Source organism: Oncorhynchus mykiss, chromosome 28 (assembly GCF_013265735.2).
Source record: "Oncorhynchus mykiss isolate Arlee chromosome 28, USDA_OmykA_1.1, whole genome shotgun sequence".
NCBI lineage: Eukaryota > Metazoa > Chordata > Actinopteri > Salmoniformes > Salmonidae > Oncorhynchus > Oncorhynchus mykiss.
The window spans coordinates 29,757,658-29,781,198 of record NC_048592.1 but is presented as its reverse complement, the minus strand read 5'-3'; the positions used below and the strand labels follow the sequence as shown (position 1 = coordinate 29,781,198).

The 23,541-nt window shown below is 42.2% G+C and overlaps 1 protein-coding gene across 5 annotated transcripts in view; it reads left to right on the top strand.

Moving 5' to 3' along the window:
- Nucleotides 1-23,541, top strand: part of LOC110508890 (SPRY domain-containing SOCS box protein 4) — a 124,130-nt gene that overhangs the window by 25,536 nt on the left and 75,053 nt on the right. For 2 of the 5 annotated variants that reach the window (XM_021589783.2, XM_036966469.1), the window contains exons 2-3: nucleotides 5,332-5,420; nucleotides 14,489-14,840. The exons of 1 other annotated variant lie outside the window; for it this stretch is intronic. The gene's annotated coding sequence lies outside the window, so the exon portion shown is untranslated. The remainder of the gene's footprint in view (nucleotides 1-5,331; nucleotides 5,421-14,488; nucleotides 14,841-23,541) is intronic. 2 more of the 5 variants (XM_021589784.2, XM_036966470.1) reach the window with 1 other exon arrangement.

Genomic DNA, 23,541 nt, shown 5'->3' with positions numbered 1-23,541 from the left:
GATAGTGTCAAACGCTGCACTGAGGTCTAACAAACCATCTCCTTATCAATTTCACTCATTTGTGTAACCTGTTGAGTGTCCTTCCCAATAAGCGTGCTGAAAGTCTGTTCTAAATTTGTTTACTGAGAAATAGTATTGTATCTGGTCTAGAGGTCTACTGATTTTCTGATTTTTCAATAACGATTATTGGAGGACCAAAAAAAGCCGATACCGATTATTGGAGGACCAAAAAAAGCCGATACCGATTAATTGGCCATTTTTTATTATTATTATTATTATTATTACTTTTTATTATTATTTTTTTTTATTTGTAATAATGACAATTACAACAATACTGAATGAACACTTACTTTAAGTTAACATAATACAGCAACAAAATCAATTTAGCCTCAGATAAATAATGAAACATGTTCAATTTGGTTTAAATAATGCAAAAACAAAGTGTTGGAGAAGAAAGTAAAAGTGCAATATGTGCTATGTAAGAAAGCTAATGTTTGAGTTTCTTGCCCAGAACATGAGAACATATGAAATCTGGTGGTTCCTTTTTAACATGAGTCTTCAATATCCGGTAAGAAGTTTTAGGTTGTAGTTATTATAGGACTATTACTCTCTCTACCATTTGTATTTCATTAACCTTTGACTATTGGATGTTCTTATAGGCACTTTAGTATTGCCAGTGTAACAGTATAGCTTCCGTCACTCTCCTCGCTCGAACCAGGAACACATCGACAACAGCCACCCTCGAAGCAGCGTTACCCATGCAGAGCAAGGGGAATAACTACTCCAAGTCTCAGAGCGAGTGACGTTTGAAACGCTAACTAGCTAGCCATTTCACATCAGTTACACCAGCCTAATCTCGGGAGTTGATGGGCTTGAAGTCATAAACAGCGCAATGCTTGAAGCACAGCAAAGAGCTGCTGACAAAACGCACAAAAGTGCTGTTTGAATGAATGCTTACGAGCCTGCTGGTGCCTACCATCGCTCAGTCAGACTGCTCTATCAAATCATAGACTTAATTATAACATAATAACACACAGAAATACAAGCCTTAATTAATTAATTAATTAATTAATTAATTAATTAATATGGTCAAATCCGGAAACTATCATCTCGAAAACAAGATGTTTATTCTTTCAGTGAAATACGGAACCGTTCCGTATTTTATCTAACGGGTGGCGTCCCTAAGTCTAAATATTCCTGTTACATTGCACAACCTTCAATGTTATGTCATAATTATGTAAAATTCTGGCAAATTAGACGGCTCAAACTGTTGCATATACCCTGACTCTGCGTGCAATGAACACGAGAAGTGACACAATTTCACCTGGTTAATATTACCTGCTAACCTGGATTTCTTTTGCTAAATATGCAGGTTTAAAAATATATACTTCTGTCTATTGATTTTAAGAAAGGCAGTGGTATTTATGGTTAGGTACACATTGGCGCAAGGACAGTCCTTTTTCGCGAATACGCACCGCATCTATTATATGCTACGTAGGACATGCTAGATAAACTAGTAATATCATCAACCATGTGTAGTTAATTAGTGATTATGATTGATTGATTGATTGTTTTTTTTTTTTTTTTTTTTAAGATAAGTTTAATGCTAGCTAGCAACTTACCTTGGCTTACTGCATTCGTGTAACAGGCAGGCTCCTCGTGGAGTGCAATGAGAGGCAGGTGGTTAGCGCATTGTACTAGTTTAACTGTAAGGTTTGCTAGATTGAATCCCCGAGCTGATAAGGTAAAAATCTGTCGTTCTGCCCGTGAACAAGGCAGTTAACCCACCGTTCCTAGGCAGTCATTGAAAATGAGAATGTGTTCTTAACTGACTTGCCTAGTTAAATAAAGTCAATAAAGGCATTAAAAAATTAATTGGCCAAATTGGTGTCGAAAAATACAGATTTCTGATTGTTATGAAAACTTGAAATCGGCCCTAATTAATCAGACACTCCGATTAATCGGTCGACCTCTAATCTGGTCAAACAAATATTTACCAAGGGTTGGTAATGGACTGATAAGTCGGCTGTTTGAGTCAGTGAAGGGTGCTTTGCTATTCTTGGGTAACGGAATGAATTTTGCTTCCCTCCAGGCCTGCGAGCACATGCTTTCTTGTAGGCTTATATTGAAGAGATGGAAATTAGGGATGACAATAGTTCGCCATCATTCTCAGTCATTTTCCACCCATGTTGTCACACCCAGGTGACTTTTCATTGTTAATAGACAATATATGTCTGCCAATCAGCTGTTTTTTTTCCTTTTGCCTCATCCTCATCAATCCACAGGGATGTAATAGTTTGTACAGGTATTGTCTTAATGAGTGCGTGCTTATTAGAAACTGGAATAAGCAATTTCATAAATGCGTGAAGTGCAGCTTTTGGTTGCTCATCATTACACACCGCACACCAGCAAATATTATTCAACATAGGAATCACTACAACACCTCTTGTATGACCTCTTATACACTATATTAGGCCCAGTCTGTGGAATGTTGGTTTTCCTAAATACGGATACTATATTTTGATCATTAAGTCTGATGGATGTGGATACTGCTTTAGAGCAGATTTTTGCAGCATTAGTAAAGATGTGATGAATATATGTGGATGACTTCATACCTGTGCTGTTTGTTAATACCCTGATTTTTGATTCACTGATAACCTGAACCAGGTTGCAGGCACTGGTTACACTTTGAAGCTTTTTCTTGAGTGGACAGCTTGATGAAAGCCAGTCAATATTTTTGTTGCCCAATATACCTCTGTTGATATCACATACATTATCAAGTATTTCACAGACGTTATCCAGATACTGACTGTTAGAACTTGGTGGTCCTATAGAAATTTCCCAAAAGAATAGGCTTTAGGTTAGGTAGGTGATCCTGTAGCCATATTACTTCAACAGCATTTGACATGAGATCCTCTCTATGCTTTACAGAAATCTAACTGAATATAAACAGCAACACCACAGCCATTGACATTCCTATCTCATTTGTAAATGGTGTAACCGTGTATTGCTACCATTGTAACATCAAAGGTATTATCTAAGTGAGTTTCAGAGATAGTCATCATATGAATGTTTTGTTTCTAGGAAGTTAGCGGTTTCTAGCAAATTAGCGTTTTCTAGAAGTTATCGATCTGTGTGTGTGTGAGAGAACTCCTCCTTTCCCCCATTCCCAGGTTAAAGTGGTTTACTTAGCTCCCCAGCCCAACTCAGTCTTGAGGAAATGGAAAAACCATAAGTAAGTAAGTAAGCCAGCCAGCCAGCCAGCCTGTGGTAGAGAGCAGCCCTGCTGGTACAAAGCTCCTGTCTGTCCTCCAGGGCTTTACCTAGGCCTGGCCTGCACAGCAAAGTTCTGAGTTTTGTCAGCGTTTTCTCTCTCTCGTGTGTGTGTGTGTGTGTGGTGCAAAGAGCCCCCATCTGAAAAGCCTCCTTGACAGACAGATCTGTGTTTATGTGGAAACTCTTATGAAAAGACACTTTACAAAAACATCTGTGTTTATGTATGCGAATGAGATTAACCTACCGTTCCATATTTGCCAAACATCACACACATACACACACGCACACGTCTTCTACCTGTGAAGTTATCTATTGAGAATCTAATTGAACAGCATCCTGTCTCAGGCCAGTGTTTATTCTCCCTAATGTAGACAAGCCACCGCCTCACAAATTTTGAGCAAGATTAAGTCATTAATATTTTAGTGCCCATGAATTTCTCTCCTCGTGATTCTTTACTGTCCACTTGCTCTGGGCCCCATTCACATGCACTTCAGCCAACGACCTCTGTCAGCCACTGGGACTGAACCATCTGTCAGGCACTGGGATTGGTGCCCACATTCATATCTGGATGACATTGTTTTATGTATTCCACATCCCAAACCATAACCCAAAACCACACCTTTCTCCCAATACGTTGGGCACACAACAGTCGAATCAATGGATACATAATCTGAAAAATTGCTTCTATTGAATGGGACCTGATTCTGTCTTGGACATCAAGTCAAATTTTATTTGTCACATACACATGGTTAGCGGATGTTAATGCGAGTGTAGCGAAATGCTTGTGCTTCCAGTTCCAACTGTGCAGTAATATCTAACAAGTAATCTAACAATTTCACTACAACTACCTAATACACACAAGTGTAAAGGAATGAATATGAATATGTACATATAAATATAGGGATGAGCGATGGCCGAACGGCATAGGCAAGATTCAGTAGATGGTATAGAGTACAGTATATACATATGAGATGAGTAATGTAGGGTATGTAAACATTATATAAAGTGGCATCGTTTAAAAGTAACTAGTGATACATAATTACATCCATTTTTTTATTATTAAAGTGGCTAGAGATTTGAGTCTGTTGGCAGCAGCCACTCAATGTTAGTGATGGCTATTTAACAGTCTCTTGGTCCCAGCTTTGATGCACCTGTACTGACCTTGCCTTCTGGATGATAGCGGGGTGAACAGGCAGTGGCTTGGGTGGTTGTTGTCCTTGATGATCTTTTTGACTTTCCTGTGACATCGAGTGGTGTAGGTGTCCTGGAGGGCAGGTAGTTTGCCCCCAGTGATGCGTTGTGCACACCTCACTGCCCTCTGGAGAGCCTTATGGTTGTGGGCGGAGCTGTTGCCGTACCAGGCGGTGATACAGCCCGACAGGATGCTCTCGATTGTGCATCTGTAAAAGTTTGAGTGTTTTTGGTGACAAGCCACATTTCTTCAGCCTCCTGAGGTTGAAGAGGCTCTGTTGCGCCTTCTTCACCACCCTGTCTGTGTGGGTGGACCATTTCCGTTTGTCCGTGTGTACGCCAAGCAACTTTCCATCTTCTCCACTACTGTCCCGTCTATGTGGATAGGAGGCTGCTCCCTCTGCTGTTTCCTGAAGTCCACGATCATCTCCTTTGTTTTGTTGACATCGTGTGAGGTTATTTTCCTGACACCACACTCCGAGGGCCCTCGCCTCCTCTCTGTAGGCCGTCTCCTCATCACGCCAATGTAAACTGAGATTTTTGGATACAAATATGAACTTTAGCGAACAAAACATACATGTATTGTGTAACATGAAGTCCTATGAGTGTCATCTGATGAAGATCATCAAAGGTTAGTGATTTAATTTGATCTCTTTCTGCTTTTTGTTACTCCTCTCTTTGGCTTGAAAAATGGCTGTGTTTTTCTGGGACTAGGTACTGACCTAACATACCCTAGAGAGGTTAAACTTTTGACTGGTAGTGTATACCACACCCCCTCGTGCCTTATTGCTTAAATATTTCCTGTGTTTTTTTTTTCTGTGTATTTTCCTTGTTAACTCTATCCCTCCCTTGTTTCTGTTGCAGACTCACACCACACATTGGACTGCTCTTTCAACTTTGAACCCTGAGTCTCACCTTCAGACTGTAGATGTGGCTTTCCTAAGAACCAACAGGTAACACATTCCTCTATCTTGTTTGATTCTTGCCTGACCAATTGATTCGGAAGTGTATTGTTAGTGTGTGAATGTTGCTGTCCCATGGTTTGGGCGACTGCAACTAATTGGTGATTATTATAAGTGTATAGCAGACTACTCCAATGACCTGATTCAGGGGTAGGCACCTCCAGTCCTCAATCTTTTCACACTTTTAATTTTTTTATTTTTTTATTTAACATTTATAATCATGCCAGCTCAGTACAGTATGGCTCAGCTCAGTACAGTATGGCTCGCCTCAGTCCTGATCAGTAGTGTAAACAGCCCTTTAGATTATTTCATTGATCCCTAAGGGTTTCAATAGTCTTCTCTTTCAATAGGTTGGCTTATATAGAAATGCACACACAGTGAAACTAGGTCAATAGCAGCATGTATGACACAAGCTCTCCACTGGTATGGTGTTGTCAGCTGCCCATTGATTGTTTGCATTGACCCCGATAAACCAGGTAAATAATGTAACTGGGACAGTGCTTAGTGGGCATATACACACTTGAGTGGATAAAACACACACAGTAAGCCTCCTAAACCTGGTGAATGTAGGGTGAAACCTGATAGCACCGTGCCCCTGTCCAGTGACTCTGCCCTGAATATTTCAGAGAGGCTAGGCAGCAATGCTGTCCCCTGCCATTCTTCCTCTCTCACTCCCTTCTCTCTCTCTCTCATTCATTCACCACCATCCCAGGCTTTGGACTTGAGTTACCTGCCCTGTTCTCCCTTGGCAGCAAACATCCACACAGATAGTCACTCTCATAGACACTCACTTTACAGATACGTATACTGTAGAATAGATAGGATTACTTTGATGACTCAACATATTAGGTAAAGGGGGTACAACTGTATGCATTCAACATTAACCCAACAACTCTGAATCAGAGAGGTTCGGGAGGCTGCCGTAATCGACATCCAGTGGGCAGAACGACGGATTTTTACCTTGTCAACTCAGGGATTCGATCCAGCAACCTTTCGGTTACTGGCCTAGCGCTCTAACCACTATGCTACCGTACCCAATAATATTGTCACTCCCTATTGTGCTTGTCTATGTAGTCTGTTTGCAGTGGCTGCTGTAGTAGTGGCTTGGTATTGTCTGTATGTGTGCTGCCTTCTCGGAACCAGTGTTTGTTAAAACAGATTTCAAAACCAAAGAAGATTTTCCTCATTGACTCAATTAAATCGTATTTGCTTAAGGTCTTTTACAGATGCGTTTGTCGAAACACACAAGCTTGTAAACATTGATGTGCCACAAACACATCTGTAAAAAAGCACGTTGTAAATTAGACTTAATTGATTGAATTTATCAAGGAATTGCAAGGAACAACTCTTGCCCGGTAGACATTCAACAATTAAAACTGGAACAAGGAGTTCCCTTTCAGTCGGTCACTCAACGACCAAACATATTCACCTGAAAACTGATATCACACACATAGTAGATCATCATATTCACATGAAAACTGATGTCACACACACAGTGTGTATCATCATATTTCATTTTTTTTGTTAAATCGATTTGCAAATATTTCTAAACTGTTTCTGGCACGTCATTATGGGGTGTTTTGTGTGTAGATTGATGAAGGGGGAAAAACAATTTAATCAATTTTAGAATAATCTACGTAACAAAATCTCAAAGTCAAGGGGTCTAAATAATTTCCAATTGCACTATATATACACAGTGCCTTCGGAAAGTATTCAGACCCCTTGACATTTTCCAAATGTTACGATGCAGACTTATTAAAAAATGGATAAAAAAAATATTCCTCATCAATCTACACACAATACCCCATAATGACACAGTGAAAATAGGTTTTTAGAAATTGTATTAAATGTTTTAAACATAAAAAACAGAAACCTTATTTACTTAAGTATTCAGCCCTTTGCTATGATACTTGAAATTGAGCTCAGGTGCATCCTGTTTCCATTGATCATCCTTGATGTTTCTACAACTTGATTGGAGTCCACCTGTGGTAAATTCAATTGATTGGACATGATTTGGAAAGGCACACAACTGTCAATAAAAGGTCCCACAGTTGACAGTTGTTGTCACGTTGTATTAGTTAATGTGACAACTGTTGTTCATCGAATTATTAAAAGTTTCTAATTGCGTGATTAACTGAATCAAGCAATTATTAACTCATTAACCTGGGTCACCATGGGAAAACTTGTTTTTATTGAGTTTCCATTTCCCAAATTAACTCAAAGAATGTCAGGATATCGATTTTACAACAGCCGCTAATTAACCAGTTACCTCTACAATCTCGTTCTGAACGTCGTATAGCCCGTGAATCTGCACGGACCCGGGTCTCACCAATGAGTTCCTACCACACCAATCTTAGTTGAGTATTTATTTACTAAAAAGCTAAAATGATGATAAAAGATACACATAGACAAAACACATTATAGGATATTGATTAGAACTTAGTATAACGGGCCAACACACTATGGCGCGTGTTACCCAAAATGGGGATTTCAAAGAGAGAGAAAAAGAGAAAATACATGAGAGAAATATACATTTGGGTGAATTTGTCAGCTATGCTATTGTAACCCTAGCCTTGCCCCAAACTGCGGCTCTTATGGGTCAGAATATAATGATGTAATTACGTGGGGAAGTTCTCTGTGGATTCTCCGCGTGGACCGTTCAAGGAACCGTTCAGCTGCTCGATGACGCACTTCTCCGGCGCACCTCTCTGATCGTCCTCCCGATATCAGTGTCCTTTTGGCTTAGGAGTTTCCTCACCCTTGCTCTGGAAGGGGTCTTCTGAGGACGGACAGCTCTGTAGCTCAGAGCTCACAGCGTTGGAATGAAACAGTGTCGATACCACGATTCGATGGGGAGTGGAGGCTAGGTGGTTCGACTTGAATTCACCCGCTTAGACACAGCTACTCATCCGTAGCTTGGGTAGAAAAAGATTTCTTTGTCTTCAAACTTGCATTGAGTTTTGGGTTTGTTGACTTTTTAGACCTTGGCTGCAGCTTGGGTCACGTAGTCTTCCCTGTAAATTCTTCCCTCACAGGTTTTATACCCTTGGGTCAGAAGTGGGCGTAACCGCCTTTAGGGCAATTCTCTGGGCGTACCAAGTTATGAGGGCAAGGTCTAGATTTTACTCAAATCCAATTTTAGACAACTAACTTCACATTTCATCTTTCCCAAAACATTCTCTTTGATATGGATATTTTCCATACAACATACAATGTATAAACATCAAACATATACTAGGAAAACTCTTCACGTTACAATGTTTTTGTAATAACGTCATCTATTAACCTTTAATAACAAAACGAAAATGGCATACATTTTCATATTCCATCTATCGTCATGACCACCATTGTGGCTGACGGAAACCATTGTTCCAAAGTCGCTTTATTTCATGTTTAATGTTCTGAGGCTGGTTCTCCATAGTAACAGGACAAAGGAATTTGTCTGTGGACTGAGATTTACCAGGGGGGTGAGGGGTCATAAAAAACCCACATCTTCAGACCCCTAGATCTCTCCTCCTCTGTTGGGGTTGAGAGATAATCTGTATGGTTGTGGTCTCCTGTATCAGGACAGTCATGACACAGTGCATGTCACAGTTAAAACCAAGCCACGAGGTCGAAAAAATTGTCCGTAGAGCTCTGAGACAGGAATGTTGTCGAGGCACAGATCTGGGGAAGGGTACCAAAACATTTCTGCAGCATTGAAGGTCCCCAATAACCCAGTGGCCTCCATCATTCTTAAATGGAAGAAGTTTAGAACCACCAAGACTCTTCCTAGAGCTGGCCGCCCGGCCAAACTGAGGGGAGGGAGGGGAGAGGGTGTGAGAAGGGCCTTGGACAGGGACGTGACCAAGAACCCGATGGTCACTCCGACAGAGCTCCGGAGTTACTTTGTGGAGATGGGAGAACTTTCCAGAAGGACAACCATCTTTGCAGCACTCCGCCAATCAGGCCTTTATGTTAGTGGCCAGGCGGAAGCCACTCTTCAGTAAAAGGCACATGACAACCCGTTTGAAGTTTGCCGAAAGACACCTAAAGTCTCTCAGACCATGGGAAACAGATTCTCTGGTCTGATGAAACCAAGATTGAACTCTTTGGCCTGAATGCTCTAGCATCACATCTGGATGAAACCTGGCACCATCCCTACGATGAAGCATGGTGGTGGCAGCATGTTTTTCAGTGGCAGAGACTGGGAGACTAGTCAGGATCGAGGGAAAGATGAACGGAGCCAAGTATAGAGAGATCGTTGATGAAAGCCTTTTCCAGAGCGATCAGGACCTCAGACTGTGGCGAAGGTTCACCTTCCAACAGGACAGCAACCCTAAGCACACAGCCAAGACAATGCAGGAGTGGCTTTGGGACATGTCACAGAATGTCCTGAGTGGCCCAACCAGAGCCTGGACTTGAACCCGATCGAACATCTCTGGAGAGACCTGAAAATATCTGTACAGCAACTCTCACTATCTAACCTGACAGAGCTTGAGAGGATCTGCAGAGAAGAATGGGAGAAACTCCCCAAATACAGGTGCGCCAAGCTTGTAGCGTCACACACAAGAAGACTCAAGGCTGTAGTCTGTGCCAAAGGTGCTTCAAGAAAGTACTGAGTAAACGGTCTGAATACTTATATAAATGGGATATTTCCTTTTCCCTATTTTTTCCACCAGTCTAATGTCCATTGCTCGTGTTTCTTGGCCCAGGCAAGTCTCTCTTTATTGGTGTCCTATTAGTAGTGGTTTCTTTGCAGTAATTCGACCATGAAGGCCTGATTTACAGTCTCCTCTGAACAGTTGATGGTGAGCTGTATCTGTTACTTGAACTCTGTGAAGCATTTATTTGGGCTGCAATCTGAGGTGCAGTTAACTCTAATGAAATTGTCCTCTGCAGCAGAGGTTACTCTGGGTCTTCCTTTCCTGTGGCGTTCCTCATGAGACCCAGTTTCATCATAGCTCTTGATGGTTTTTGCGACTGCACTTGAAGAAACTTCTTGACATTTTCGGCATTGACTGACCTTCATGTCTTAAAGTAATGATGGACTGTCGTTTCTGTTTGATTATTTGAGCTGTTCTTGCCTTTGAATGGACTTGTTTTTTTTTACCAAATAGGGCTACCTTCTGTATACCAACCCTACCTTGTTACAACACAACTGATTGGCTCAAACGCATTAAGGAAAGAAATTCCACAAATTAAGCCTTCCTGGTGACTGTCTCATGAAGCTGGCTGAGAGAATGCCAAAAGTGTGCAAAACTGTCAAGAGAAATGGACAAATATGTAGGTTCATAGTTTTGATGTCTTCACTATTACTCTACAATGTAGACAATGGTAAAATAAATGTAAAACCCTTGAATGAATAGGTGTCAAGTTTTGACTGGTAGTGTACTTGAAACGAAGGTCTACTGAAGTGAGACTTTGTCCTTTGTGTTTCTTGGCTATTTACATTGTTTTGTTCACAAGCTAGGTTGTTTTTCTATGTTTTGAGTTTCTACTGCTAGGGAGTTTCTAATGCTAGGGAGTTTCTAATGCTAGGGAAGAGAAGACGTCTAGTCAGACTCAATCTCACAGGCACACAAATGACTAGTCGCGCTACTACGGTAATCTACCACCCTTAAAGGGGAAGGTGGAAATCATCTCATCAGTAATATTGTGGTTATAAGACTCCGATCACACATTGTTTTATTAACCAATATACCACATTTGTTTTTTGTGTAAGTAAAATAAGAATATTAATTAAAAGAAATTGAGGTAAATAGCGTCTTGTGTCGTCTTTAACTTCCGGTTAAACCGTATGCAAAAGTAACGACTTTAACCCCCGAGAGTCAATGTCCACACACCCGCGGAAATCTAATTAGCATAATACAAATATCCCAATATAAATCTGTCAGTTTAAGATAGTCAGAGAAAAAGTCACCTGCTGTCCTCTTTGCCCAGCAATGTTTAAAAGGATTCAATCTCAGTGAAAAATAATTGACTCACTCACGAGAGAATGTCAGCTGCTAAATGTGAAAAGAAAAGTTTGCTGAGAGAATAGAGTTAGGAAATAAAGACACCCCCACCCCCAGGTAGTGTGTGTAGGAGGTTGTAACTTCTAAGCCAGAATGAAGGTTGCAGGTCCGTGTGGGTGCCATGGAGATTGAGGTTCAAGCACTCTAATTTGATAACTTATAATCAGTTTTTCAATTGTATGTGTAGTGGAAAACTTTACAACACCCATGTGTCACAAATGTGAGAATGAGCATAAATATTTTATCCTTACCAGAAATCCACCTTTTTAAACACTGTAACTTATCAATACATCATCATTTAATTCTTAAAAACAAATGGATGAATAAGATATTTGGCTACAGATGTGTCATTTCTTAACAATTTCTACATCTTCCATCCAAAAACAAATCTGGTGAAATGGCATGAACACTTACTGGAGGAGTTAGCAAGTGGCTCGCTTAGCAAGTGGCTGGCTCGCTTACCTAACAAACTAGCTAATTCGAAGAACACATCGATGAACCACCAAAGACGCACCCTATTTCTGTTTGAAAATTGAGAAAGAGGTGGAGTTGTACTGTTTCATGTCCAAAGTTGTCCCACCCGCCCCCCCACCCCCCATGTCAATTCTGGCTATTATTTATGTCCACACGTGTGGAATGAGGTCTGACTGTTCAGCAGAAAAGCAGTGGATATCTGCTACTCCTCCCCCTCTCCTCCCCATCCCTTTCACCATCCCCTTCTGCAAACTGATCCTTTCCTTTTTTTGTTTGTTTGCCATCCGTCCACGGTCACTTTGACGACTGCCAAATAAGCATAGCTCTTTTCTCCACTGCCCCCTCTTCCCCCGCTTTCTCTCCATCTTCCTCTAGCCTAACCCGTAGGGCTCAAGTACCAAGGTTTAGTTCTTTCTCTCCATCTTCCTCTATCCTAACCCATAGGGCTCAAGTACCAAGGTTTAGTTCTTTCTCTCCATCTTCCTCTAGCCTAACCCGTAGGGCTCAAGTACCAAGGTTTAGTTCTTTCTCTCCATCTTCCTCTAGCCTAACCCATAGGGCTCAAGTACCAAGGTTTAGTTCTTTCTCTCCATCTTCCTCTAGCCTAACCCGTAGGGCTCAAGTACCAAGATTTTAGTTCTTTGTCTCAGTCGTCCATCCCCCTTCCCCTCCTCACTTTCTCACTCCCTTGGGCCTTGTGTGGACAGTTGGGAGGCTTTGTCTACGACTCATTTGTTGGCAGGAGGTGGTTCACACACATACAAACACACACACTTTTGCCCTCTGGCCCCTCTATTGTCAGAAGCTGCTCAGATGGGGGGCCCTTGGCCCCTATTCTCTCTATGGGGAGAGAGGGAGGGGCCCTTTGTCCTGCAGATAACCACACACACACACACACACACCAAGTCCCTGGACCTCATGTGGCTTCCCAAGTGTTAAAAAGCTCTGGAGCGGAAAACGAGGAGGCAATTTATGCCAGGGCTCAGGAGGGAGGAGAGGAAAACAGAAACCTGAAACACTCATAATCATTGGTTATGTATATTATGCTAAGGTGGTATTTTTCATCCTATAGCTTGTTCTTCTTTTTTTTAATAATGAGCCAACATGTTTTCAGAACTTTTTATTTCCGTGAATGATCACAACTAATTTTCTTATCCCCTCTCTTGTCTCTGCAGCAGACATAAAGTGAGCGACATGTTTGGAACATCAAATCGCAGTAAAATAGCAATCGAATCACCATTCATATAGAATCATGAGAATCGTAGTACATATCGTATCCAGGGGCGGTTCTAGCTTGTATGGCTCCCTGGGAGAACCCCTCTTCAGCCCACCCCCCACTCATAAATATCAAAAAGAAGTAACAAAGACAAATAGAAGTATATAAATACAAATAAAAAAGAGAATGGAATTATTACCCTATTACACTATTGCTAACAAAAAACACACAAATAAAACTAAATTGCACAACTCCTATAATCACACAAATACACAAATAGAATAACACACTTATAAAGACGAGAACCTGATAATTACACTATTGCACTTCAAACAAGAAACACACAAACTAAATTGCACAACTAATTGCATCAGTACTGTACAAAGTTAGAGGTGTGCTATTTGATTCCCCCTCTCCCCTGACCTCAGGCTTCCAGTGGGGAGACCTGAGGTCAACCTACACCCGCCCACCTCCCCATCTCGTACTTCTGAGTGGGAGACCTTCCCAGGCAGTAGCCTGCCTAGCTCACAAACTAGAATCAGGGCGCCCACTCTGACAATGTTAATTGACCCACAGTCCCACCAGGTGACATGATACCATTGAAGTGATGTGCAAATGAGCGATAGAAAACCAATTGCGCAAATGTCACCATTCGGAATATATATATATACCGCCCCCGGCAGGATGCCGCCCTGGGTTAGAAGTAAGTCTGGCTCAGTTGATTGTGGTGAGGGTGTGTTTCTACAGTGCTATGCATTTCCCATTTACCTCGGTACATGGTAGTAGGCCGAGGTGGGACGGTTAGAATGAAAGGGGGCAATTGTGTACTATCACCTCCTTCTCATTGGATATGTCTGATATGACAGGAAAAAATTGTAAAAATAAAATAATGAGTGCCTTTTATACTGTAGACCGCTGTGTGTGTGTGTATGCAATGTATGTTGGTGTTACATTGTATGTGCAAATGTCTGTTTAAGTTCTATGTGCGTCAAATGTGTGTTTGTATTGATTGTTTTTGCCATATTAGTATGTTAAAAAAATTATATTGTGCACTATGTATTAATATAGTATAGTTTAGGCTATATGCCTGTAGATGTGTGGTATCCTATCAGTTTGTACTTATATTTTGTATGTGTGTGTCATGTGTCTATCTGTTTGGCAGAGGGGGTTGGTTGGGCTCAGATGGGGGTGGGGGAAATTAAATGGGCGTGTCCCCTCAGCTGCCCGTCTGTCTGGTTGCCGTCGGTAACCCTGCTTGATGAGATCAGAGGGGATCTGCTTTCAGCATGAGGCAGCCAGCCCTCCCTCTTATCCTCTTTTCTCTCTGTCTCTCTCTCTCTCTGTGTGTGTGTGCTGAACTGAAACTTACTCAGTCTCGAAGAAGAGGAGTGCTCGATAGTGACGGACACCGTAGCGAAGGACGTCACAGCAGCGAGGAAGAGTCGCCGAGGGCAGGAGCAGTAGCGATATCGAATGGCTTAGCTTCTGCCAGGGAGGGAAGAGAGGGGGTTTACCTCTCTGGGGAGAGGCTTTCTCTCAGCAGGACTCGACCTGCTTCTGTTCTCCTCTCTTCTTTTTCTCCTTCAGTTATTTCCACAAAGGAGAGAGGAAGAGCTTTTGTCACCGCTCTTCTCTTTTGGTTTGTTTTATATCGGCTTTGAGGAGGAACAGGAACAAGAGACGCAGTGGAGTTGCACAGAGGGGAGCTACGCTACTGTTACCTCTGTAAGTGGCTTGTTTAAGAGTGCGTGTGTGTACGAGGGAGAGCACGGTAAAGGAAGTTGCTGGGTTGTGTGAAAGTGACTTTATGTATGTATCCCTGATAGAGGATGATACCGCGTGACACGGTTTACTGTTTGTTACACTCTATTTACTCTATAATTAAAACCTCTGTGTTGTGTGTGTGTGTGTGTGTGTGACCGGGTGTGTGTTTTGGCATCCTCCATGCAGATCTCTCACGGCTGGCCAGCTTTCTCCCAGACACTGTGTTTCCTCTCATCTCTCTCCTGTCTTTTCCTGTCGTCTTTAATGGCCCAGAGGCCCCAGCTGGACAGGATATGACTCTCTTCCGCTCAATGTGTGTCGGGAATTCTCCCATTAGCCATCCTGGGATTTCCCCCCATTACTTACATTAAAAGTATAGCTAATCCTGATATCTATTTTTAAACCAGATTTTCTTGGGACTAATTTATCCGCCCCCCCATTTTTGCTGTTGTCCTACCATGTTTAGATTGGAGGGGCAGGGGGTGAACTCTGAGCTGTGCTGCTGGGATCGTTAGACCAATGACTGTATATATGAATGGACAAAGCCATCAATCACGTGACCCCATTAATTCCTATATGACAACCTAATAGCGCATTGAAGCCAAATTAAGTCCGTTATGATGGCGTCTCATGGAGACATGTGCAGTCGTTCTCCCATGTGGGTTAGACAGCAGGGCTTCATTCTGACTTCATCCCTTTTATTTTGTCAGCTGCTGACCTCTCGCTTGGCTTGTTATCCCTCCCTCTCTCCTCCTCCTCTGTGTCTCACTCTCTCCCCTTCTCTTTCAGGGTGAGAAGGTGAGTAGAGAGGTTGTGGGGGGATTCTCTGGCACATGCATTGTTACTCTATTGTTTATCTGAGAAGTCCCTGACCGCTGGCTAACATTATGCTTGGGAGAAGAGAGCTTTTTATGGAGTCAAGTGTCCCATCTGTGTTTTGTTTTGGTAGGCCTGTGTATGTGTGTAACAGAGTTAAGAACGTACTGTAAGCTCACTCCACAGCTAGCTTGAAATGTCGCAGATGGAGAGCCATCCAACTGGTACCTTTTCAGGTGGCTCAAATGGTTGGAACTTTGTCAAGCAGGGCGGTCACATGTGTTAGCAAATCAGAGGTCCCCAGTTCCAGCCAGGTATTGGCCGAATTGGTGGGAAGTGGTTTGGGCAAAGCAAGCAATGTGACGTCCCTAACATAGGCATGTGTGAGTGTTCAACCCTAGCATGCAGACGTGTGTGAGTTTATTCATGTATGAATGTGTGTCTGTGATTTACATTTTGTATTTTTTTAAATGTATTTTTTAGCATTCAAACAATTTCATCCTCCTTTCAGAACACAGAAGACATTCAGTCTGTGCTTGAACTGGAACAGGAGCATGTAAGGTGTGCAGTGGCGTGCCATGTTAAGCTACCATATATTAAATGTCACTACTGGCTGCAGCCTGAGCTGTGAATCTGCCATCTAAATCTTTTGTGCTCCTTGAGAGGTTTATGGATGTGGCCACAGGGGTATGTTTGTGAAAAATAAATGAATGTACTTTGTGTCGGCGAGGAGATATTTCATCACTAACGTTAATAACATTCCCCTTAGTGCGATAGACTTTTAAAGCATTATAGTGAGTATCAGAAATTGGCGATTCCATGCCATAAATATTCAGGATATCTCTGATTGTTCTGGCAATTCTCACATACTAACTTTGTTGGGAGGAAGGATGTTTGACATGCTTTTCATTTGTATCACAAACAATTGTTGAGGAAATCATGATGAAATGGCCATTTCATGCCCTTTTTAGACCTGTACATTGCATTGGGAAAGTATTCAGACCCCTTCACCTTTTCCACAATTTGTTGCTTTACAGCGTTATTCTAAAATTGTAATAATAATATCCTCATCAATCTACACCCAATATCCCAAAGCGAAAACAGGTTTTTATACATTTTTGCCCCCCCCAAAAAAATATGTACCTTACTTACATAAGTATTCAGACCCTTTGCTATGAGACTCAATTGAGCTCAGGTGCATCCTGTTTCCATTGATCATCCTTGATGTTTCTACAACTTGATTGGAGTTCACCTGTGGTAAATTCAATTTATTGGACATGATTTGGAAAGGCACACACCTGTCTATATAAGGTCCTACAGTTGACAGTGCATGTCAGAGCAAAAACCAAGCCATGCGGTCGAAGGAATTGTCCGTAGAGCTCTGAGACAGGATTGTGTCACGGCACAGATCTGGGGAAGCATACCAAAACATTTCTGCAGCATTGAAGGTCCCCAAGAACACAGTGGCCTCCATCATTCTTAAATGGAAGAAGTTTGCAACCACCAACAATCCCGGCCAAACTAGGGGAGAAGGGCCTTGGTCAGGGAGGTGACTCTGACAGAGCTCCAGAATTCCTCTGTGGAGATGGTAGAACCTTCCAGAAGGACAACCATCTCTGCAGCACTCCACCAATCAGGCCTTTATGGTAGAGTGGCTAGACGGAAGCCACTCCTCAGTAAAAGGCACATGATGGCCGCTTGGAGTTTGCCAAAAGGCATCTAAAGGACTCTGACCGTGATAAATAAAATTCTCTGGTCTGATGAAACCAAGATTGAACTCTTTGGCCTGAATGCCAAGCGTCATGTGTGGAGGAATCCAGGCACCGCTCCACACCTGGTGAATACCATCCCTACGGTGAACCAGTGGTGGCAGCATCATGCTGTGGGAATGTTTTTTAGCTGCAGGGACTGGGAGACTAGTCCGGAGGGAAAGACGAACGGAGCAAAAATACAGAGCATCAGGTTGGCTCAGATTGCAACCCTGGCGAAGGCCCCATCCCTGCTTGAAGAATTCTGTTATTTTTTTTTGACAATTTTAATGATGCACATATTGCCGTTTGATTTAATTATGTCATATGTTTTACCCCCTACAACACTTTCAATGACTTTGTAGAACAGTCCTGTATGCCAAATAGAATCAAATGCTTTTTGGATGTCGATAAAGCAAGCGTATATTTTGGTATTATTTTGGTGAACATGTTTATCTATCAGGGTGTAAATATGATCAGTTGTGCGATGTTTTGGTATAAATCTAATTTGGCTTTTACTCAAGACGTGCTTATTAAGGAAGTTTAGAACTCTTACATTGATAATACTACAGAAAACCTTCCCCAGGTTACTGTTCACACATATGCCTCTGTAATTGTTTGGGGTCAAATTTGTCTCCGTTCTTAAATATTGGGGTTATGAGTCCTTGATTCCAGATGTCAGGGAAATAACCTACACTCAGGATCAAATTAAACAGTTTTAATATAGCCAATTGACATTTTGCACTAGTGAGTTTGAGCATCTCATTTAGGATGCTGAGAGAGCCTTGATATAAACGGAGCGCTCAGGACCTCAGACTGGGGACGAAGGTTCCAACAGGACAACGACCCTATGCTTCGGGACAAGTCTCTGAATGTCCTTTAGTGGCCCAGCCAAACCCCGTCAAACATCTCTGGAGAGACCTGAAAAAAGCTGTGCAGCGACACTCCCCATCCAACCTGACCGAGCTTGAGAGGATCTGCAGAGAAGAATGGAAGAAACTCCCCAAATACAGGTGTGCCAAGCTTGTAGCGTCATACCCAAGAAGACTGGAGGCGGTAATCGCTGCAAAGGCGCTTCAACAAAGTACTGAGTAAAGGCTCTGAATCCTTATGTAAATACATTTACAGAAATGTCTAAAAACCTGTTGTTGCTATGTCGTTATGGGGTATTGTGTGTAGATTGATGGGGGGGGGACAATTGAATCAATTTTAGAATAAGTGATGGGCTCTGTATACTTTCTGAATGTTCTGTATGCGCAAACGGTTTAGTCTGGAAAGCATGCGGCCTCCTTTATAGAATCCTCTAACACATGGAGTACGTCTCAATTCTGAAATATACACAGTGTACAAAACATTGACATAGTGAATGCGATGATCTTTTATTGATGTCACTTGTTAAATCCACTTCAATCAGTGTAGATCAAATCAAATGTTATTTGGCACATCCGCCGAATACAGCAGGTATTCCTTAACCAACGATGCAGTTTTAAGAAAATTACGTCTTAAGTAAAAACAAATATGAAGGGGAGAAGACTGGTTAAAGAATTATTGTTTTCCCTTGAGACAATTGAGACATGGATTGTGTATGTGTGCCATTCAGAGTGTGAATGGGCAAGACAAAAAACTTAAGTGCCCTTTGAAGGATGCCAAGCGCACCGGTTTGTGTCAAGAACTGCAACCCTGCTGGCTTTTCTACAGTTTTCCATGTGTATCAAGAATGGTCCAACGCCCAAAGGACATCCAGCCAACTTGACACAGTTCTGGGAAGCATTGGAGTCAACATGGGCCACCAGCATCCCTGTGGAAGGCTTTTGACACCTTGTAGAGTCCATGCCCCAACGAATATAGTCTGTTCTGAGGGAAAAAGGTGGTGCAACTCAATATTGTGAAGGTTTTCACATTAATGTATTAAGTATTAGAGGTTTTGCATCAGTCATTGCCCAAGTAAAAATAGCCTTTGAATGACTAAAGAAATCACCCATCATATCTTTACGCTATCAAAATTCTCAGAATTGAATAACTTGTACATTTTCTATCATCTCTATCAGGAAACCTGACAAAACAGGCTGAGTGGGCAGGGAGCTTATATTCATGAGCTCACCTTGACTGACTGCTCTTTGAAACACCCTTGTGGTCGTTGCCAGGTAACAAGGTAAACAATGAGCTACATCATTGATAACCAGGTAAACAATGGGCTACATGTCATTCCGAGCCTAAATAGTATACCTCAACCCTTTTTCTCTGCAAAATGCTCTCATGGTCAACAGAGCTGATCAAAGACTGTTGGATATGAGACAAACCGCAGCAACACACAATTACATTTCTATTGTGTTGTAACTAATTACAGAATACAGTTCACTGAGACACTTCACCATAATAAATCAACTCTGAGTCTGCTTAGACATGAGGGAATATACATGAAAACAGCATAACATAAGTGTACTAGAAAATGTGTTGGTGCCTCTGCTTTAGCATCATCAATGACAATCTGTTCAGAATGATGTATTTATGGGACATTTATTTGATCATTTACATTAGGTCAGCATAGACAAAATATTTATCAACATGAACACTCATGAGAAATAATGGTGAGCTATTTTGAGCCACTCATCTCCCATCAGAATGCTTGAAAATAACAATACACAGTAACAAAATTTGATATCACGTAAAAGTGAATTACTCAGACTTTAGGTATTGCAGCCAACTACAGAGATTGATGGTGAGGGGAGCTGCAGAGGAGGGAGACCCAGGTACCCCGCCTCAATCAAGCAGACTTCAGTCACCCACTTGCCTTCAGTCACTTACTTGGCTTCAGTCTTCCCTAAGATGAAAGCGGGAGACAAATCCAGCTGTGGCCTCCTCCTTGTCAGGCCTCTCACACTGGGCAGACGGGTCCTGTGATGGGCAGCTCGCACAGCTTCCCCACATACGGTGCTGATCAGTGACCTCGCTGGGGAGGAGATCCAGGAGCCTTTCTACGTAGCCTGTGTTTTTGAAAAGTGAAATGTTTGTTAAATGGGGAGTGAATTTCATTTCCTTTTATTTACTGATGCTATCAATTTATTGATGTAGTGATCTACTCATTCTACAATGTGTTTTCTGGTATTTTTGAAGTACTCAATTTCAAATATGCAATATTTGGTCGTGCACTTTTTTGTGAAACTTTTCAAAGTTTGTATTTGGAAATTTGTTGTGCCTGAAATGCTCAATTGATTTGAAGTGAATAACTAAAAATAATAATTGATCACATTTATATAGCGCCTTCCATAGATTCTCAACGCGCTCCAAGAGCAAAAAACAGACCAGCAATATATGACAGGTCAACCAATATGACTTACAGTATGTTGGGTCTGTTGTCACAGGCTTCTCAGCATATCCCGTCTTCTTTGCCTTGGGAAAACTGATTTTGTATCACAGCATTCCTGCTGGTGTGTTTGTCTGGGAAGCTGACAGGTCCACTAATATGACAGTATGCTGGGTCTGTCTTCACAGCATATCCCGTCTTCTTTGCCTTGGGAAAACTGATTTTGTATCACAGCATTCCTGCTGGTGTGTTTGTCTGGGAAGCTGACAGGTCCACTAATATGACAGTATGCTGGGTCTGTCTTCACAGCATATCCCGTCTTCTTTGCCTTGGGAAAACTGATTTTGTATCACAGCATTCCTGCTGGTGTGTTTGTCTGGGAAGCTGACAGGTCCACTAATATGACAGTATGCTGGGTCTGTCTTCTCAGCATATCCCGTCTTCTTTGCCTTGGGAAAACTGATTTTGTATCACAGCATTCCTGCTGGTGTGTTTGTCTGGGAAGCTGACAGGTCCACTAATATGACAGTATGCTGGGTCTGTCTTCACAGCATATCCCGTCTTCTTTGCCTTGGGAAAACTGATTTTGTAACACAGCATTCCTGCTGGTGTGTTTGTCTGGGAAGCTATTCAGACAGAGTCAATGTTGAATTTTCTAAAATGTCTATCATTATAGCTTGATGATAGTGGGAAAGACAAAAGGAGATGGAAAGTGTGATAATAATACCCAACAAACTCCTTTTATGGTCAACATTCCTGCGTTTCGGCTGTGTGCTGGCACTACTCAGACGCAACGTAGGGGGCTGAAAGCCTTATGTTTGATCTGAAAATGTGGTCGGCGTCTCCATATGGATTGTCTGATGTAATTGCGGATCCTCCAGTGGCACGCGGATCCTCCAGAGGCACGCGGACGCCAACTTGAGCTCTGAACCGCAAATGTTGTAACTATGTGGAGGCTCCGTATAGCTTCGCATTGACGTGATTGGTTGATGGTAGGTGGGGGTGGGAGGTCCAGTGTAAGCACACACTCACTACTTTGACAACTTTCCTCACAACAGCTCTGTGCTGCTCTGTGAAGCTCAATAAGTATGAATGCCCTTACTTCTGCAGAGGCCGTATCACCCTAAATGCTGCACTGCCAATGCTGGCGTCGTAGTGACTTATCAGGTGTGTTACAGAAAATATATCGTTCACAAGTCAAAACAGCCACAGTTCCAGCCACAGCCACCGAGTCAGACTCCTCAAACTCTGATACTTACATTATGGTCAGCCCTTGCAAGATCCACTGTCAATAATGGCACAGCATCCGTCTTCAGGTTTAGCTTCCTGGCAAGACCTATCGAATGTCCTCACCAGTTGATAAAGCAACTTCGATCTAAATGTACACTGCACTTACATGATCGTCATTTTCAGTGGAGCCTGAAATGAAAAGCAGCCACTGCTGTCAAATGTTAATTCTTCGGAAAATAGTGTAACTTTAAACATTCTGCTTTTTCTGCCATGCTGATAAGTACAGTAGCTAGCTAGCTAGCTAAAAGTCACAACACACATGAAAAGGGTTTAGTTTGCTTGAGCTATCTTACAGTTTGTAAACAAAGCCGTATAATGTGCACGTGATGACGGTTTTGAGGCGTTACATATTTAAATGAGTTAAGATTATAAGATGCTCTCCCGAGTGGAGCAGCGCTCTAAGGCACTGCGTCGCAGACACTGTCACTACAGACCCGGGTTTGATCCCAGGCAGTGTCACAACCGGCCGTGACCGGGAGTCCCATAGAGTGGTGCACAATTGGCCCAGCGTTGTCCAGGTTAGGGGAGGGTTTGGCTGGGTGGGCTTTACTTGGCTCATTGTGCTCATAGCGACTCCTTGTGCAGGCTGACTTCGGTCGTCAGTTAAGTGGTGCTTCCGCCAACACATTGGTGCTGCTGGCTTCTAAAACGACATTCATCATAAAAAGAAAACAATAGAACTGTCAAACATCCTTTCTCCCATTCAAGTTTATATGTAAGAATTGCAAGAAAAATCTATTGTGTGTGTCAATGACTACGTGACTATGGTTTTGATGTCCATGTTTAATAATGCCTGCTGTGTGTTTGTGGCTGCAATATATCAGGCCATTTAAAACTGAGTTCAAACTGATACATTGGTGCGATTAAAAAAAAAACACGCAGGCCTATCAGTTTTTTTTGTTTTGTTTTTTTGTTGTTTGTGTGTGTGTGTGTGTGTGTGTGTAAAGCAGACGTCTCTGCCTGTCAGGCTTTCATTGATTGCAGCACTGCAAATCGACTGGCCCATTTTGTTGGCAGCGTGATGTAATTTGTACCAATTTACAGGGTGTTAGTGCTGTTTTTACCTTTCGCTGATGGTTTACTGCTGCTACAGAGAGGGGGGATGGAGGGGTGGGAGGAGGGACAGAGTAAGGAAGAGTTTCTTTAGCCTAACAGGAGAGAGGGAATGATGGATTCAAATAAATGGAAGAGGGAGTTTTCCCACGTTTCTTGTTCTCTTTATATGGTCCAATGGGAGTAACGGGCCGCTTTCAGACGGAGTATAACTTCTTCTCTCTTAAAGACCAATCATTCTGTGGAATTTTGACATAACACTAAATAATGACATACTGCATACAATCTACCTACCCCTGGCATATCCTCACGTGGAATGAATCTCAACTATGTAGACACTAAAGGTTGTTTGGAATAGTTTGTATAGTCTTCAGTCTTCACTGCAGTTCACCCCTAGCAACACACACACACACACACACACACCTCTAATTGGAACCAGGGTTGCTACAAG